The 13,801-nt window shown below is 39.6% G+C and overlaps 1 long non-coding RNA gene across 2 annotated transcripts in view; it reads right to left on the bottom strand.

Annotated features, from left to right (window-relative positions):
* Positions 1-1,763: 1,763 nt before the first annotated feature.
* LOC119087233 overlaps positions 1,764-13,801 on the bottom strand; it is a 20,674-nt gene continuing 8,636 nt past the window's right edge. The window contains exons 2-4 of one of the 2 annotated variants that reach the window (XR_005090660.1): positions 4,087-4,150; positions 2,364-2,566; positions 1,767-1,802 (exon numbers count right to left, since the gene is read on the bottom strand). This is a non-coding gene — a long non-coding RNA (uncharacterized LOC119087233). Of the gene's footprint in view, positions 1,803-2,363; positions 2,567-4,086; positions 4,151-13,801 lie in introns of both variants that reach the window. The other variant, XR_005090661.1, reaches the window with a different exon arrangement.

The raw sequence follows: 13,801 nt of genomic DNA, 5'->3' as shown, positions 1-13,801 counted from the left end.
GTTTTTGCAGTGGAGTTTAGGCATCTGGAGTATTTGAGGTGTTTCTTATTGTAGGTATCTGACCTTGTCTTTGTTGGGTAGGTGTTCTGTTCTTTGGTTGCTGTTGACCACCTCAATCCTAGGCAAATGTGGTGACTGTGAGGTCCCTGGTAGAGAGTGCTTCTGCTGGGGAGTCACAAAGAAATGTATATGGGCTAGGAGAAAGGCTGAAATAGACAGTAGGAAAGAGCTAGTGGAACTGGGTTTGCACCTAGAGACAGAGTTCCAAGGGAGTGGAGGTAGTTTGGGAGAAAGGGTTCCTGCAAGGAGACTGATGCATCAGTAACAATAATTCTAGAAAAATCAGAATGGAGGACAGAAAGGATCATGAAAATTGTTTAAGCTTTTCTACCCATTGTGGCCACAGGGGGTCTCTGGGAGAAAATGTTTCTAAGCCATGGTGGATGGTACAAAGGAAAAGAGATGGGCTAGAAAGGAAGGTTGAGAAGGATGATGGAAAATCACTCAGGGCACCCTGGGTCTTCAGCAAGATACAAGGTCCCCAGGGATTGGAGGAAGGGTGGAGGAGGGGCTTCTGAAGGCAGACTGGGGTAGGACTAAGAGTAACTGTAGAGACAGGAATGAAAGACCTAGTATACCCTGGGTCTGCACCTTCCACCTTATTTCTTGAGATGGAGACTCTTGCTAGACCTCAGCAATTGGTCTACCAGCCAGCCCTACCAATCCACCTCTCTCCAAATCCACTGTTTTTAATCTAAGTTGTTCTATTACCATTAAAGACTCAGGAGTCAGATATTGGGATGAATATCTGATAGATCAAAGAAGCAGCAGAGACATTATCAGCTGACTCTTCACACTTCCCAGATTGAAGAGACCTTGAAATCTCTAAGTCCCTCCCTACTCCTGACTTCTTTATGGCTAATTTCAGCCAGCTAGTCACTGGCCCTGCCCCTGATTCAAGGTTAATTTTATTAACACAGTCTTGGGGTGTCACAGCATGATCAAATATCCCACAATATTTCCCCCTTTTGTCTAAATAAAAAGGAAGGTTTTTAACTCTAACACAGTAAAGCTATATACAATAAGAACAATTTTTTAAGTAAGAATTACATTCATAATGTCCAGTTGATTTGCATTTGGCAAATTCAGAGAAAACACTCTATTATCTATTATATCTTTGTGAGTCTGAAGTTTTATACCTAAACCAGCTTGTATTGTAACTTACATTACCAGTCTGAAAATATCTTTTTAGGCTTTAAAACGTTTTTTTTTTTTTTTTAACTACTTAAGCTTTTATGTCTCTCAACTTTTATAAACTTTACATCTCTTTTCTAAGTTTCTTTTCTGAATTTGGTAACAAAGAAGACAATATAACTATCTAGTCTTCAACCCCCATCAGAGACCTGAGAAGGATAAACTATTACCTGAATAAACAAGAAGTGCAAAGTGAACAACTTCCAAAAATAGAGCAATGACAGAGATAGCATGCTGTCTGGACAGTAATCCAAGGTTCCTCTGCAATGTTGGGGCATCCATCTTTGACCTACAAACCTTCACTTTTTTTCTGTGAAGCAGGAATTTTGAAAGACTGTCTTACCTTGCTTGGCAAAGTTTGGCAGTCATCTCTTTTTATGTCCTATTTGTCCAATTTGGACAACATACTGTCAGCAGTTGAGACAAGGGCAGTTTCTTGCCCAGTGGTTAACTTTGCCACAAAGAAAGCTAAACTCCATATGGAGGTTCTTCGATGCCCACCATCTTTTCTGAAGTAGATTGGTGCTTCCAGGAACAGACATGTCTCACTGTCATGAAAAGCCTTATGTTATTAAAACATCTTGAATGCCCTATTCTGTAAATCTCTGAAGTGTATGAAGACCATCTATCTATCTAAAATATATGTTTTACCTTGAAAACATACCTAACATGACTATAAGTTCGACAGTTATAGAATAATTGCTAACCTTTATTTCTTTCTTTTAATTTTAAAAATATCTAGTATTTTATTTCATTAATATTAGACATTACAGGTTAAATTTACTATTTTGAAGTGATGTCTTCAAAATTTATTTGTAATTGGGTAAACAGGAATACTTGTGTAATCTTGGAATTAGATGTTTTAGAAATATATGGCATAAGGTGCCATTAAAACCAATAAGCATATATGTTTCTTTGCATCTAATTAAGTAGAATTTTTATATGTTTTTAAACCATGTCTTTGATTGTTTTCTTCCAGATCATGCTAATTTAAAAATTTGCAAGTTTTATATTCACTGCATTCATTTTTTTCTATCAACAGCAACCCTAATAATGAGCGTGTCTTCCAACAGGTGAATATGTAATAATGACAGTCTATTTCCACTTACAAAGGAAGATGGGCCACTTCATGATCCAGATATATACTCTGTGCATTATGACAGTCATTCTTTCTCAGGTGTCTTTCTGGATTAATAAGGAGTTGGTCCCAGCAAGAATCATCTTTGGTATGCCTCACATTTTGTGTTCTATTTCCATTCATTTTCCACTTTCTAATGCTGTGTTTTGTGATGAATACTGACAACTGTGGTCTCTCAAAACAGAGAAGAAACAGAGTCATATGTCACATAAAATGACTCTCATCTTTTTGCAAGTTGTATGGTAAATCTACAAAAAATTTTTCCTTCAATAATTCTGTCTCTGTTGCTGGAGGGCTTCTCTCCAGGTTCCCCAAGCCCCACAGTCCCACAATCCACTTATAAAATAATCACTCAGACGCTTATATCACTTATAAACTGTATGGCCATGGCAGGCTTCTTGCTAACTGTTCTTTTATCTTAAATTAACCCATTTTTATAAATCTATACCTTGCCACGTGGCTGGTGGCTTACCGGCGTCTTCACATGCTGCTTCTCCTGGCGGTGGCTGCAGTGTCTCTCCCCTCAGCCTTCCGCTTCCCAGAATTCTCCTCTCTCCTTGTCCCACCTACTTCCTGCCTGGTCACTGGCCATCAGTGTTTTATTTATATAGAGTAATATCCACAGCACTTCCCCTTTTCTTCTTTTTTTAAAAAGGAAGGTTTTAACTTTAACATAGTAAAATTACATATAAAAACAATTATCAAGAATAAGTTCAATATTAAAGAAATTCTATTATTTATATTTGTATTTTTTATATTAATTTTTTATCATAATGAGAAATAAATATTAGTTTCAAAAAAAAAAAAAAAAAAATATAAAATGGAAAAATATAAGTTCTGTGTACTGGGGTGAGATGTGGATGGGGTGAAAGATTCTGATGGCAAGCAGAAAATATAATGTTCTATAATTAAGTGTGTCTTAGATAGCAGTGCTCAGTATAAAGGAAAAATCTCACTGAAAGATGGTAGCTAATGCCTTTAATTGCAAGTGGGAGGCAGAGAATTTCTCTGAGTTTGGGTCCAGCCTGGTCTACATGTGAGTTCCAGGACAGCCAGAGCTGTTACACAGAGAAATCCTGTCTCAAAAAAGAAAGAAAAAAAAAAAAAAAACCTTATTTGTCCATCCAGGAAAACAACTGGCTAATATAGTAAATCCACTCATATGAATTATATCTCACTTTCATTGGGTTGAATAAAGTGAAGTTGCCATCTTGAAGATCCCAAAGTAGATAAATATTGACACTATAATTTAGTCAAATGTTTGCTTTTATTTGTGAGGTATAAAATCATTACTGAAATAATAAAAACGAGATTGGTAACTAAATATTATGAGAAGCAAAATTCATTTTTTCTAGCATTTTCCCTTCCCTCCTCTACTCTCTCCCCCACAATTCCCACCTACTCCCTTCCCCACCACCCACTCTGCCTCTGTCTCCATTCAGAAAGGGGCAGGCCTCCCATGGGCTGGAACATAGATTGGCACCTCAAGTTGACTAAGCTGCATTTCTTAATTATCCTAAATAGTTTGTAATAATAACTTTCAAGGACTAGAACTTTATAGTACATTTTAAAATGAGCTACATAGGTGCAATACTGTAAACAACAGTAAAAACATATATACAGTATGTTCTAACATATAACCTCAAGTTTGTATCAATATACAAAAATATTGTGTATGTGCTGTATATATTTACCCTGTTTTCATTAACTGTTCATCTGTTGATGGTCATCTAGGCTGATTTCATAAGTTGGTTATTACTAAAAAAAAGAAAAAAAGTAGAAATATACATGAATGTTCAAATATCTTTGTGGTAAAACATAGAGTCCAATGGGTAAATGTCCAAGAGTGGTACAGCTTGGACACATGGTAATTCTAGTTTTAGTCATTTGAGAAGCATCAATACTGGTTTTCCTAATGGTTGCATCAGCTTACACCCCTACTAACAGTGAGTAAGTGTTCCTCACTCTCTACATCCTCACTAGCAATTTTCTTCTTAATGATGTCCATTATAATTAAGGTAAGAGGGAATCTCAAAGTTTCTTTGATGGCTGCAGATGTTGAAAACTTTTAAAGAGCTTTATAATCCATTTGTATTTCTTCTGAAGCTCTCTTTTCAATTCACCAGCCTATTTTAAAATTAAGGGTTTTATTTTCTCATTTAGTCTTTTGGGTTCTTTGCATATTCTGCATATTAATACCATGTCAGAGGTACAGCTGGCAAAGACTTTTCCCATTCTATAGGTTGTTTTTTTTTTCCACTCAATTAACTGTTTCTTTTGGCATATAAAGGCATTTTAATTACATGTAATGCCATTTGTTAATTATTTGAGTTAATTCCCTATACTGTGGGAGTCTTATACGAAAAGTCTTTTCCCTATGTTTTCTTCTAGAAATTTTCATTTCATGTTTTAAATTGAGGTCCTTGATCTATTTTGAATTAGTTTTTGTGTAGGGAAAGATATATGTACTTGATTTCATTCTTCTGCATGAAAAACTGGTTGATATCCAGTTTTGTTAGTACTGTTTGCTGAATAGGCTCCCCCTCTCCTCTCTGTCTGTCTATCTCTGTCTCTCTGTCTGTCTCTGTCTCTCTCTCTGTGTCTCTCTCTCTCTCTGTGTCTCTCTCTCTATGTGTGTGTGTTAATCATTGTCAAAAACTAGGTGGCCATAGATTTATGGGTTTATTTCTGGATCCTCTAATCTACTTCATTAATCTATGTGTATATTTTGTGGAAGTATCATGGTATCTTTGTCACTATGACTCTGAAGTACAATGTGGTATCAGTGATACCTTTTATAGTATTTTTTTTTCTACTAAGGATTGCTTTTGCTACCTGTGGTATTTGTTTCCATATACATTTTAGGATTGTTTGTTCTAGTTATGTGGAAAATATCTTCACAATTTTTATGGAGATTGCTTTGAACCAGTAAATAGCCATTTCCACAGTGTTCTGCCCCTGTAGACGGGGACTCAGTGCCTTTTTAAGCCAGAAGTATACTACTGCTGTTGTTTGGTGGAGGAGTTACTCATGGAATTGCTACATCCTTCTCCACTTCCTTTTGCAAGGGTCGGTTTTGCAGCCTCAGCATTTCTTTTTTCCTTTCATTCTCACAATCCCTCTGTTAAATGCTGCCTTCTGTGGGGTTCTTCCCTTTTGAACAGATCTGCAACCTCCCTCAAGTGTCGCTGTCACATGTGTGGGTTTGGCCACATTTTGCTCCTTTTTGGCTGTCACTCACTCCTCCCCAGAGTTCTAGTTTATTGCTGTCACCACTAGGGTTTACAACAGCTTTCAATGTGGCTCCTTTGTGAGCCTCATTAATATGCAGTTATCACCTCTCCTCACATCATTAGCAGACATTAACCACAACCAAGCCTAATACTGAAGTGTGAAGATCCTGTGGCAGCAACTTGTTCTTGGGGAAACTAAAGAGCTTGATGGAGGAGGACTCTGGGTAGAAAAGAGGAAAGGCCTTCCTTTCCAACATGCAGGTTTTCATCAATCACACACAAATAATCGGAAAAGGAGAATGAACAATTATAACATAAAGACGCGGAGATAGAAAAATGGGCACCAGCATCTGTCTGCCTAAATTTTGAGTTAAAATCATGAGTAGCTACAAGGTTTGGGGTCCAAAGCTCCAGGTTGTTGTTTAAATAAGAACTCAGTTAGCAAGGCTAAAGGAAGGAGCAATTAACAAAGGTTATTGGCTATTGTCTTTAATGTCATGAAATCATCACTTAGATCAAACCTTAGATGTGTTTCAAGGTTTGCCTTTGCAGGTAGGTAGTTCAGTTTTAGCCTCAGAAAGGGATAGTCCCACCACTGGTGAGAAATAGTCTTATTTAAACTCATAGTCAGATTTGATTTCCTGAGGTGGAACTTTTCTGTTCACTGCTCCGGTCTTGACTGATCTTCATAAATATCAAATCCACAGATTCATAGCTATCAGTTGAGCTCTGGGATGACATCACTATTCAGCCTCCTTACCGCGCCCCCCTGTGTCCCACTCCTGATAGTCTTGTGATCTCTTTTCTCTTTTGAACTCAAAGGCCATATTTCTTAAACAAATCAAATATTACTTTGAGTTTTTCTTTACAAATGAATGAGCTGAAGTTCCAAAAAGGAGTGCACAGTTTGGTTATTATCATTGACAGTTCCTTTCTTTTATATAGAGAGATTAAAAAGTAAACAAACAAAAACAAAACCCACCACTCCATGGGTGAGACCCTCTGAGGGTAGCATGGCTATGACCAGTTCTCTTTAGTGGGTTGTGGAAAACTGTGATGTTCTCTACTTCTAGGCTGGAGCACTTAATTGTGTATGTTCCATGTTGGGATCCTGGTGACAGAGTACCCATCAGCCCCAGCTGTTCTAAAGAGCTTCCCTGACAGGCTTCTTTGAACACAGCATACAAGGAACCAATAAACCTTTGTTTTTCCAAAACACTAGGGTTCTAAGGTGACTGTTTTCCAAACCACCATGTGGAGTAGGAAAAAAAAAAGGTTGGTACTGTAATAGATGGATCTACCCTAAAACAAAAAAAGAAGATGTGAGAATTCAACTTAAACTCATCTCTAAGGTGTATTTATATTTTATTTATGAGTCTGTGTGCATATACATGCAGCTATTCATGGAGTATAGAAGAAGGTGTTGGATGCCCAGGAGCTGGAGGTACAGGCATCTGTGAAATATTTGATGTGAATACTGGGAGCTAAACTCATGTCTTCTGCAAGAACAGCAAATGCTTTTAACCATTGAACCATCTTTCCAGGCCCAAAGAAATAATTTTAAGGTGGCAAATGCATTGAAGTTGTGACCTGAGAGTAATGCAGGACTCAGATTGATTGTTTTTTTCCCACTCTCTTGTCTTCCATTTACTTTCTTCTGTCTTGGTTTACATTAGTTTAGTCTAACTTTCTTTGTTGTCTGTTTCTCAGTTATAGCATATGATTATAATTGATAGTATGTACTGAAGCTACCCACTGCATTTCTGAAGGAAAAAAATCAGAGGAGCTACTGAGTTTGCCAGAACCTAGAGTAAGGATTACAGAACTCCCCCAAATAGCTAAGAGATTTTTTTCAAAGCAGCCATTGATTTACTTAGACAACACTTATCCAGATCAACTACACACCAGGCAGGGTGCTAGGCATTGATAATGCTGAAACAAATAATCCTTGCCATTAAGAACTTTTTTGTAGACAGTTTCACTATACAATTTAGGCTGACTTTAAACTGTAAAATTCTTTGGCCTCACATTCTTGAGTTATGGGGTTACAGGTATGTGCCACCATACCAGCTCTTCAAGGACTTTCCTGTTCTATGGAGAATAAAATAAATAGCTTTCGTATTTGAAGATAGTCACAGGTCAGTTCTAGCATCTTAGATGCTCAAATCTACTCTGGTACCCTTAAGGGCATCTGTCACCTTCTACACAGCTCTTCTTTCAGGGAGAGCTGATGGGTGTGTGACACAATCTGGACTTAGCTCCTTTCTCTTGAAACTTTAATGAAAGCAATGTGTGTGAAGGACAGCTTTGTGGATTTGGGTATCTCTTTCCACCTTTCCTTATGCAGGTTCCTGGGGCTGAACTTGGTCTTCAGGCTTGAGCATCAACTGCCTTTGCCTATGGAACTATCTTAGCAGACCAAGAGGATATTCTTTTCTTAATAAGACAATAGATATTTTATTATGACATTTTCATACATGAATATAACACATTTTGATTACATGCCCACCCATTACCTCTCTTAGCCACACCTACTGGCCCCTTCCTCTTTCTGAATAGTCCTTGATCAATTCCTTTATGCTTCAGAATTGCCTTATGCAATAGATAGATGTGTTCTCATCTCACAGACAGAAAGCTGAAGTTTAGAAAGGCTAAGTAGCTAGTCCAGGTCACACAGTAGTAAGGAGTAGGCTAGAACCTATCCCTGTCTCCAGAGTTCAGTATGAACGGGCCCTTCATCATTCTGAATATAAACAGGCTATGTTACATGAAGAACACCAAATGGCTGACCTCTTGCACACAACACACCCTTGCCCCTAATATGCCCAGTACCTGAAATATTAACTTCACAAACATATTTCTTAGAATTCTAAGACATGAGAGTAATAAAATTCTCTGGCAGGTAGAAGAGCTTCTCAGCAATACTACTATACTTTAGAATCACCAAAAGTGCTTTTAGAATTGCCAGTGTGATCATTGGTTTGAGGCCACACATAACTTTAAAAAAACTAATGAAAGATTTCATTCAAGTTTGCCAACCAATAGGTCATCAAGTAACAAGCACCAGAAACTGAGGGTAGAGTCTATTATTCTGTTCTCCCAAGCTTTTCAGGTGATATGGTCAGTGTTTTTCTGTGAAGAAAATGAGCATCTACAGAGAAGAAAAATTGGTACAGGGAGAGGACTTACCCTTGGCACTGGAGGCAGAAGAGGGGATATAGGAAGGCAATCCTGGTTTCAAGATAAACAGTTCTGGACAGTTGTCCTTCTGCGTATGGGAGCTGCACACATCCACTTAGGCCAGCATAGTCCTTGGACAGACTTTGTTCCACTTCTTTACATGGTCTCCTGCAAGCAGTCAAAAGCTTTTTCTTTCTTTTTTTTTTTTTCTTTCTTTTTTCTTTTTTTCTTTCTTTCTTTCTTTCTTTCTTTTTTTTAAATGGTGGTGTGATAAGGAATGGCCTCCATAGACTCATGTGTTTGAATGCTTGGCCCATAGAGAGTTGCACTATTAGGAAGTGTGGCCTTGTTGGAGAACGTGTGCCACTGTTGGGGGTGAACTTTGAGGTCTCATCTATGCTCAGCTACATCCAGTACACAATGCCTGCAGATCAAGATGTAGAACTCTCAACTCTTTCTCCAGCACCATGTCTGCCAGCGTGCTGCCATGATGATAATGAACTAAACCTCTGAAACTGTAAGCCAGCCCCAATGAAGTGCTTTTCCTTTATAATAGTTTCTGTAGCCATGGTATCTGTCCACAGCAATGGAAACCCTAACTAAGTCACCTCTCTTCCTCAATGGTGCCTGGAAGGATGAAATTACCAGGCATGGCAGAAAGGTGGCTCCACATGTGGCCTCAGTCATCAACCTTCTTTAGAGTCAGAAGAATAAGAAGCCTTGAGGTGAAGGCAATGTAATGGGGAAAACACAGAAATAGAAATTATGGAGAATACAACTCATGAACTTGGAGAATGACCAAGATTCTTTCTCACAGACAGTGATCCCACTGGTTGGCAAGTCACATACTTCCTCCTCACTCCCAGTTAAATACAATCATTTTGGACCCTCTCTGTGCTACTCTCCAGAGCAGTTTAGCAAGAGAGAGAAGAGTCATATTGAAGAAACTCCAAGGCAGGAGGAAAGACACCTCAGAGAGAGGCAGCCTGGCAGGTCCATAGATGGAAACAGCCTTCCCGTTCATGTGATGGAATGCTGAACACTCGTGCCTCTGACAATCAGTCCAGGCATTCCTTCTTCACCCCATAATATTATTGAAAATATTAAATGAATGGCAATTGGAATGTACAGACCATGATAATTAAAATAGACCTATATAAATCTATATTGACTTTAAAGAAATCCAAATGTATGGGTGTTTTTGCTTACATATACGTGTGTGCACCACATGTGTGCATAGTGCACTCTGAGGACAGAAAAGAGTGGGTAATTGCTGTTACCCACTGTGTGAGGTGCTGGGGATCAAACCTAGGTTCTCTGAAAGAGCAACTAGTGTGCCTCACCCCTGAGCCATCTCTCCAGTCTCTGGATTGAGCTTTAAAAAAAAAAAATCTCAGGCTGGGCGGTGGTGGCACACGCCTTTAATCCCAGCACTCGGGAGGCAGAGCCAAGCGGATCTCTGTGAGTTCGAGGCCAGCCTGGACTACCAAGTGAGTCCCAGGAGAGGCACAAAGCTACACAGAGAAACCCTGTCTCGAAAAACCAAAAAAAAAAAAAAAAAAAAAAAAAAAAAAAAAAAACCCAAAAAACTCCAAAAATATTTACTCCAAGGAAACATTTCTATCAAAACGTTTTTCCTCTTTTATTACCAGTGTTTATTATTTCTACAAAATAATGGATTTGAGCAAGACATAGTATTGGTTTAAATATTAAGGCAACTCCATGTAATTAAAATGGAGGTATATTTTGTGGGGTAACTTACAAGTGAAGGGTTAGGTAACAGGATCTGGGAAAGGAGAACTCTGCTCAGTCTACCTCCAGCATCCAGTTTCCAGGAACCAAGCAAGCTCACCCAATCGGATCTCAGGTCTTCAGGGGTCCTCTCTAGGCACCGCCTTGTAGGCGTGACAGTTACCAAAGCCAAAAAGGGGGTGGTACTTCCAGGTCAAAGCTGGAACGGCTACCCACTACAACATAGTCTCAATATATAATTTACTTTGATCATATTCACCCCATTGTCCCTCTCCTTCTCTTCACAAATAACCCCTTTCTACCGTCATCCAGATCCTTCTTGCTGACCAAATATCAGTGACTGTCTTTGTGGGAAAGCTCTTCTAGGCTGTGTGCACCATTCTTCACCACCTTATACACTTACCCACTTCCTTGGCTCGAGTGACCCTATTGGTTCCTCATTCTTATCGCTCTCATGTCTGTCTGGGCTTTGGGCTCCCCACTGCCTTCCCTTCTTGCCTGGGAAGGTGTGTCCCTGGGTTCAATTCTTGACCACTCTCTTTTTACTCACTGAGCTCTACCTTGGTTGAGCCCATCCTTTCTCTCCTGATTTAATCACCCCCATATTCTGATGACATCTGCAGCTTCAGGAATGTTCACCCCCAACTGGCACTGCATCTCTGCTCTTCCCAGCTTCTGAAGTTAGGTAGAACAAATAAGACAGATTTTTACCAAGGGACTCTGAGAAGGGATGTGTGACTCCTAGGCACAGGAGCAGGGGCCCATGTGTAATTCTTTATCACCTTTTCTCTTCTACTCAGTGAACAATGAACACACCTACTCTAGATGAAGACCAGCCTTGTCAGTTTTAGTTCCTAAGTGGTAGTGACCAGCAGAGCCCAGCACAAATGCAAGTCTGACACATGGTATAAAATGGATTTTTTTTTCTCAAGCCTCACAGACTTGGACTTTGTCTGATACTGCAGCTTGTATAATCCACATCCCAACTTCAAGTCTGTTCCCTAGCCTCATCTCTCCCTACAGTAATTAATAATTTCTTTAAAAATCGAATCAGTATTTCTAGCCCTGATTGCTTCCAGGTTTTCTCCTACTGTCTTTTTGTTACAATCTGCCATTGGACAAATCCATTACTCAGAAGCACCTCATTTCTGGTGCTCTCTATCTCTGTGAGAACACCCCAGTCTCTGCAGACACTAAAAAAAACAGGGACCAATACAGACATCCCCAGCACCACCACTCCCATCCAACCTCAAACCAATCTTTGTTAAGCACTTCTAAAAATACCTCCTAATTGTTTCTTGGCTTCCTTATTAGCTCTCCAACTGTCCGTGTAGAGAAGCAGAAGTGAAGCATGACCACTTTTCTTATCCCCTGCCTTGCTCACTTGTCAAAACCATCATCCTCACTCTGGACAGGAGGGATCATTCACTTACAAATACAGCCATTCTGAAAGTCATGAACTCTGTCTCTTCCATTCCCACCCAGGGCTGTTGGTTTATCAGTTGTGACCTATGCCTATTTGCAACACCACCATGTCTCCCGTCCCCAGTGTCACCTTCTACACTGTAGTCATTCCTCCCTGGCTCTGTCACTAGCTCCTGTTGATTGTCTCAGACACACCTGTACATCATCTCTGCCAGAAGGCCTTTCCTACCCTTATGTTCATCTCTCCTCTTCATTTCCACAGCATCCTGTTTGTATTCCCATCTCAGGGGTAATGGCTGCCTTGTGGTAGTAGATAAAAAGAGTCCTAAGATCTTGCTCCGTCTCTACTGGAACATGATTTCATTGGAGATGATTTGTCTTTTTCTAGTTCCTTCCCTCATTCAGAAGTCCTGCCATCTTGTCTTCCTTCTATGACCCTAATTTCCATCTTTTCCTGTTCCTCCTTCTCACATCAGAATGACCAATCTAAATCCAAGCCATACCACTTACTAGCAATGCTGACTATAGAAAAGCTTCTTACTGTCCCTGACCCTTACTTTCTTTATTTAAGAAATAGGAAAGGTCATGCTGCCCATATCTATTTTCATCTTGCTTAAATGCTATGAGGATTAAATGACACAAACATATGAAACGTGCTTAGAACAATGCCTATTACCAATGCTGATATTAGAAAATATTAGCATTCAAATTACTGTTTACTAATATTTATTTTCTTTGTTATGCTCAATAAACAACTAAATAGCAATCAACATCGAAGAGCATTTTCTAACCGTGGAATCTAGTAAGTTAAGCTGACTGAGACTTTGGACTAAGCCCAACCCTCATTCATCCACCCAGAGCCTTATGTCTGGGATCCTGCAACCAACATTCCATAGCCAGAGTTTGAGTCTTTTGACTTGAGACTTGTTCTCCTCTTAAATCACAAAGACCACATAAAGTCTTATTCATCATTTATAATGCCCTCATTGAAGTAGTCTCAGATGAGTCCAGATGGAAATGATAATAAGTCATATTTGTGTGTTCTTTGCAAAGCAACCTCACACACCCTTGTCTCCATGATTCCCACAGCACTGCTGTGCGACGGGAGGAGCAGGCATGATTATGATTATTATCATTTCAGGGGTGAGAGCACTGAGCCTCATGTGCTGGGTTATCTGAGGAGATAGGTGAACATAAAGAAAATGGGAAAAGGTCAAGCTTTGACTTCTTTTGACTGTTTAGTTTGACAAGGGCCCCTGACACATGGTTGGCTTATCATCGTCTAGTAGTTGTATTAATCAGAGCTTTTCATAAAAAGTCATCTGAAGTGCATGTGTGCATACATGTGTGTACGTGTGTGTGTGTGTGTGTGTGTGTGTGTGTGTGTGTGTGTGTGTATGAGTTAGAACCAAGACTTGTCTCATGCCACAGATACTGAACTATAGAGGTTAGGAAAACATATAGTCATTAAGCTAGATATCCATGCGACCCTAAGTGTGGCTCCAGACTGGAGACCAGATGACCCAGGGAGCCACAGCTGGAGTATGAGGCCAGGAAAAGGCCAACTCTCAGTTCACTCACAGAGGCAGAAGAAGTTTGCTTTTACTCAAAGGAGGATCAGCACTTTCTGTTGCAGCCTACGCTGATTGAATGGAAGCCGCTCACTGCAGGGTAGCCACCCAGCTTACTCAGTCTACCGATGAGGTAGTGAGCCAATGGTGAGGTGTTTTGGTCCATATTCAGTATTCAGCTGCTAGGAGTGAGGAAGGAATTCAAACTGATTACTGATGGCATTTGTGCCATAGCAATGGCATCTGGT

The sequence above is a fragment of the Peromyscus leucopus genome, unplaced genomic scaffold (genome assembly GCF_004664715.2).
Source record: "Peromyscus leucopus breed LL Stock unplaced genomic scaffold, UCI_PerLeu_2.1 scaffold_417, whole genome shotgun sequence".
NCBI classification, from domain to species: domain Eukaryota; kingdom Metazoa; phylum Chordata; class Mammalia; order Rodentia; family Cricetidae; genus Peromyscus; species Peromyscus leucopus.
This window is presented reverse-complemented; position numbering and strand designations above follow the sequence as displayed.